Source organism: Rousettus aegyptiacus, unplaced genomic scaffold, assembly GCF_014176215.1.
Source record: "Rousettus aegyptiacus isolate mRouAeg1 unplaced genomic scaffold, mRouAeg1.p scaffold_m13_p_24, whole genome shotgun sequence".
NCBI lineage: Eukaryota > Metazoa > Chordata > Mammalia > Chiroptera > Pteropodidae > Rousettus > Rousettus aegyptiacus.
The window spans coordinates 75,230-80,774 of record NW_023416300.1 but is presented as its reverse complement, the minus strand read 5'-3'; the positions used below and the strand labels follow the sequence as shown (position 1 = coordinate 80,774).

Below are 5,545 nucleotides of genomic sequence, written 5' to 3'. Positions count from 1 at the left end.
TCCAGAGAGGTCCACCCAAAACTAGGGCCACCGCATCTGCCAAGGGGTGTATGACTACACCTCAGAAACCACGCCATTCCAGTCAATGCCGGGGAGAAAGCCCATCACTCGCCAGAGAACAACCACTACTAACCTTGCTAACAGTGACACAAATAAAAGGTTGCCCACAAAACAAACAACACTACTCAACACTTTCCCATCAGATCTATATTTCAGATCCTTTCTTTGGTCATGACGTAGCTGTGTGACATGTGTAACACCCGGCTTCCGGAGTCAAGTGACACTTTTACAACAGAGTAAGAGTCACTTGCTGGGACACACAGGTGTGGTTTCCAAGTCCGATGTCTCCTTCATGGTGAATGAGGCCATCCCTGTCAGTTTGCCCTCGGACGATCATTCGGCACCCACTCCCAGCCCTCCCACAACACTCCCTGGGCACTGCTGAAATGTTCTGGGAGTTTGACTAGAACAAAGAGGGAGAATCATGCAAGGAAGCCCCGAGCCCTGACCACTTCTCTTAAAGCATATTTCTTTGTACAACCCGGGAACCGGCAGAGTCAAAATGAGGGGCAACATCAAGATATTTGGTGGCAGCTTTCTCTTTTTCCTAAAGATCCAAGCCATTGAGACTCTCAAGGGGCCCAGAGGGGTAGCTCACGAGGGCAGTCCCATGCAGCAGAGTGCAGAAATCTGTTCACAGAGCAGCGCATGGCGGGGAGTGCTCGCCACAGTGGTGCCACTTCAGGCTGAACCTATAGGTCAGCCTGATCTATAGGTCCGTGGCCTGACGGCGAGTTCACGGTCATCATTCTGCTCGCTTTTTGGTACCCTACCTCTGAGGAGCCCTCGCTTCTTAGAGCTCTTGCCCCAAGGGGATGAAGTGCTCTGGGATTTCGACCTGGAAGACATCCTTTCCGGCTCTCCTGGGTATGGGCTCCAGGAGTCACCTGGGGTTTGAAAGCGCAGTCAGGTACTTCTGCCTCAGGTCGGTCAGTAGAGCTTGGGTTTTCCAGCTCCACAACCCCATCGGGAGCTAAGTTTTCCGGGCACTGCCAAGCTTCCCCAATGTCAACGAGCCCTGGGCACCAAGACAGAAGCACACAGATGTTTTCCCTTCCATAAAGCAAGGCCTGCCTGTGACAGAGCACAGGCATTCAAAGTCACAACCGCCAGAGACTGAGCTGACATCACCAAATGGACTCGGAGGGAACTGGGGCCCTCTGAATGACCACGCCGATGTCCCAAGCTCCATTCAGGGCATTCTGGGTGAGGCCAAGGGAGGGAGAGGAATGAAGACGAGAGGGCCTTGTCCTCAGCAGCACCACCCAGGCACGGGCAGGTCGCAGCCGGCCTGCTGAGGGCATGTACAGGGCATGTACAAGTCAGGGGGGCCCGGCCACTGCAGGGAACCTACGGACAATCAGGTCCCCAAGAACTAAGCTAATGTGGGGCCCCAAGCACTGAGATGTGAGGAGACTTGGCCAGGATGCGATGGGCAGTGAGGGTGGGGCTGGTGCATGATGTCAGGCAGGCCGTCCTGTCTGGAGGCCACCTGACCCTGTGTGCTGTGCAGCCTGTTGTGGTCTGTACTGGCACACACGTGTGTGTACACACACGCACATACACACACACAGAGGCAAACATCACAGACAGACATGGACCTGCCCCTGCCTCTCGGACCACCAACGGGAACTGAGGCCCTCAGTGGAGAAAGGGTTCACCTGAAGTCAGGGGAACTCGGCCCACCAACCCCCAGCCCGGGGTCCCTTGCTGCCCCTTTGAACTTGTGGTGTTGAAAGAAATCATAACCCCGCCCCAAAAGGTTCAAGACCATGCAAGCCTCAAAACTCGCAGCGTGGTCCCGGGGGTTCCGGTGGGTTTATCTCAGCAGTGCTCAGGGTATCGTCACTTCCCAGCTATCACTCCACGGCCATACTTCTCCCCGTGCTGAAGCAAGGCCTGAACCTGAGCGGGGGTCCGCCCCAGCCTCTCCAGCAGCAGCTCCCTCCAGGCAGTGTGTTCCCAGGCCCTGTGAGCAATGTGGATGGCGATGGTGCAGTGCCGGTGTGTGCTCAGCAGGGGGCGCCAACGCGTCTCCAAAGTCCAGATCCTATTTAAGACAAAACCTGCATAAGGCTGCTGAAAGGAGAGGCCGAATTTCGTCTTCCCAGAGACTGTGGTCTCAGGGCGCCTGCGGAAACACAGAAGCACAAAGGTCAACAAGCATCAATGGCAGCCCTCCGTGCTTAGGCCCCAGGGCCGACTGCTCCCCAAGCTCCTAGTTCCTGAAGGGTGGGGCAGGGCAGGGCTGAATCCCCCTGACAGGGATGTTGCGGGAGCAGAGAACGATGGCTCCTTTTGGCTCCTTTTGGCTCCTTTTGGCACCTGCTTGCTCTTGCTTTCTATGGCCACACAGTCAGCTAACAAGCCCAGAGAAAGGGGCTGATGACTGGATGCCTCCTCCATCACATGGAATCTTTGGGGAGCTCAAGGAGACAGGAGGAGGCCAGCTAGAGAAGGGCAGTCAGGATAGTGTGTGGTCAGTTCTAAAAAGGAGGTCCCTGAGTCCCAAGGGACCAGAGAACAGAGGGCGCAGGCCCCTTGAACCAGTGCGCACGTTTGTGCCCTCTCCCAGCACAGACAGGGACCTTCCTGGGCTGTGATTCTTCTCCCCAGCCCCGCCCACCCAAAAGCTCAGCTCCCTGGCCTCGCCTCTCCCAAGGTCCTGAAGGTTCCTGAGCTCTCTGGTACTTCCCCCAGGACTCCTGAGCGTACATCCTGGGGACCCAACCTCAGCTGGGCCCCCTGGGAAGCCCTGTGACCTCAGGTAACCCTGTCAGGTGTTTCCTCTGAGCCCTTCAAATGCCATCCTTCCCATCCCCTCCCCACGTCACAGCTCTGCACTGTCAGCAGACACCCAGGCCCTGAATGGGGCCTAGAAAAACAAATAACAGGAGCAGGACGACGGGTGCTGGTATGCAAGCACCGACCCCATGCTGGACCCTGGGGTGGGCATGATGCACGGATCCTAGAATTCAACCCTCAAATTACTCGGGAGGAGCAGAGTAGCTGTCACCGCGCTGCACAGCTGAGAAGGCAGTGCTGATGGATGACGAGATGGCCACAATCACAGGCATCTGACCGCATCATCCCAGTCCTTGCCGTCTTCCCTGTACCTGACGGCTGTGGGGGAGGGCTCTTTCTCACTGGACCACAGTGCTATGCAGTGGGAGGAGCAGGGCCCCAGGTCTGAGCCTCAGCCTGGTCATAGCACCCAGCGGAGCCTCTGTCCCATGTGGCTGAGTACCTGGACCTATCAGGACAGTCATAACCTGTGGTCTTACTGTCATCATCGTCATAATCATCATGGAGCCTGTGTCCTGGATCCTGCACTCCAGCCATGAGCTCCCCCACTCTGGTTTGCCTCCAGCCTCCTGTCTTCAAGGACATAACCTCCCCCCAGTCTACGGGCATACCACCCTGAATGTGCCTGATCTCGTCTGGTATTGGAAGCTAAGCAGGTTCGGGCCTGGTTAGTACTTGGATGGGATCCCGCCTGGGGATACCTGGTGCTGTAGGAGAAAAAAAAAATCTCTCCTCGGCCCTGTCCTCGCGTTTATGAAAACTTGCCCATTATCATATTGCCTTGCATTCACTCCCTTTCCAACTCACCGTCCTGCCTGTCCCCGCACCCAGCTCCCCCGCCTTCCCTCCCTTCCTCAGGCTGAGCCGCCTTCCCCTGCTCACCCCTGGCCTTTGCTCCCATGATTTTATCCATAATGAAAAGGTGTTTCCAGAGGCAATCAAGCTAAAATGAGCACATTAAGGTGGACATCATTCTACAACGGGAGAAGTGAAAAAAATATGTATCGATACACTTGAACAGTAAGCAACTTAGTTTGGCTAGTGCACAGGCTCATCATCATGGGAGAATTATGTCAAATAAGTTTGGAAAGTTAGGTTAAGGCCACATTTTCGAGGGCCTTGAATACTCTACTGAAGTATTTCAACTGTTTTTTTGATAGGCAGTTTAGAGGTATCGAAGGTTTTTGAACAGAGGTTGAAGGAGAAATATGAAATGGCCAGAATTAGACTTTAAGAATGTTAATATGGAGTCTATGGCCACGCCACCCTGAACAAGCCCGATCCCATCTGATCTCGGGCCTGGTTAGTACTTGGATGGGAGACCAAGTGCTGTAGGCATAGAAAATAAGGGATAGTAAGCTGACAAGGTCTTTGCAATCTGTGAGGTCAAATCAAGGGTTGCCTCACCTAAAAAAATACAAATAAAATGAAGAATGTTAATATAGCTAAAATGTATAGGTTTGGCCAAATTAGGGCAAGTTAGGGCAAGAGATAGTTCAGGCATCAACTTGCACCATTGACAGGAAAGGTGTTATGGAGGTCACCCTACTTTAGTGTGAGCTCTGTTATTCTGCTGGTGTTTAAAAGCAGATAAGGTGTTACCTCTTGAGTTCCACAGACTTTCTGGTTATGTTGGTGAGGATATCTCTGGCTCAGCTAAAAAAAAAAATCCTGTGCCTTCCTTTTCAAAAATGCTCGTCCAGAATGGGCTTCGCAAGCTGTGTGTAGTATTGTACCCAAGGCATCACGAAGTCTGTGTGGTTCCATGATGCTCCAAGCCCAGACTGATCCGTCTAGTTTATTGCATTGAAACAGAGGGCATCACTCGACACAGACCAGGGCCGAGGTGTTTCGTCTGCACATGTTTTCAGGTTCATTATGTGTGAGCCTGAGCAACGGGGCCTCATTCTACTCTGCTGTTAGAGGAAATTGAGGAATTTCATTTGCTCAGGTAATCAGCCACCGTTTGGCTTATATTTAAAGGGGAAAATATAAGGACCGAGTGTTTCTGTTCCTGAAAGCTTTTTTTCTAAAAACACTAGTCTGTGCCTTGATACACCAAGCAAGAATTTAAAGGACTAATTTGTTTTAAGGAAAAGAGGTTCTTTTTTCCATATTTTTCTTTACATGAACTTTTAGCAAAGGTGGTTTCTCCCTTCACATACTTTTTATGACAAATTCCATCATCTCCCCGCTAAGTCAGAAATAATGCTGACAATGGTAGGACGATTTTGAAGTTATGGGGGTACCACAGCATCCACAGACACTTTAAGTGAGCATTATGAAACTTGACTCTTCGGGTTAATTTGTAAGCCCTTGGCAGTTCTTTCACTTTGAAACGAAAGAAACAACGCGTCACAAGTAAGTTTGTATGTTGATGCTACGTGGACTTCATTGCTGACATGTCCTTATACAGACAGTTCATTTGGTCCTCACCGTTCCACTTATTTTGATGCTTCGTATATTTTTACATGGAAAGAGATCCGTTTGAACTACTTCATTTTGATTTTGACCTGCTTTTATCACTGCCTATGCCTACTCGGTTCCACTAGGTGGCATTCTTCACCCACGAGACCACTGCAGCCCTATGAGCTACAAGAAGTGGCTGGGCGGTGAGCTGGGTTGAAACACTTCTGGGTCGCTGGTATCTTTGTCTCTCTAGTCTCAAGGCAGGCATCAA

General features: G+C 51.8%; 2 pseudogenes; one reads left to right on the top strand and one right to left on the bottom strand.

The window, feature by feature from the left end:
* Nucleotides 1-853: 853 nt before the first annotated feature.
* Nucleotides 854-3,402, bottom strand: LOC107506237 (annotated as a pseudogene).
* A 60-nt stretch (nucleotides 3,403-3,462) lies between these two features.
* On the top strand, nucleotides 3,463-3,581 carry LOC118614947 (annotated as a pseudogene).
* The last annotated feature ends 1,964 nt before the right edge of the window (nucleotides 3,582-5,545 follow it).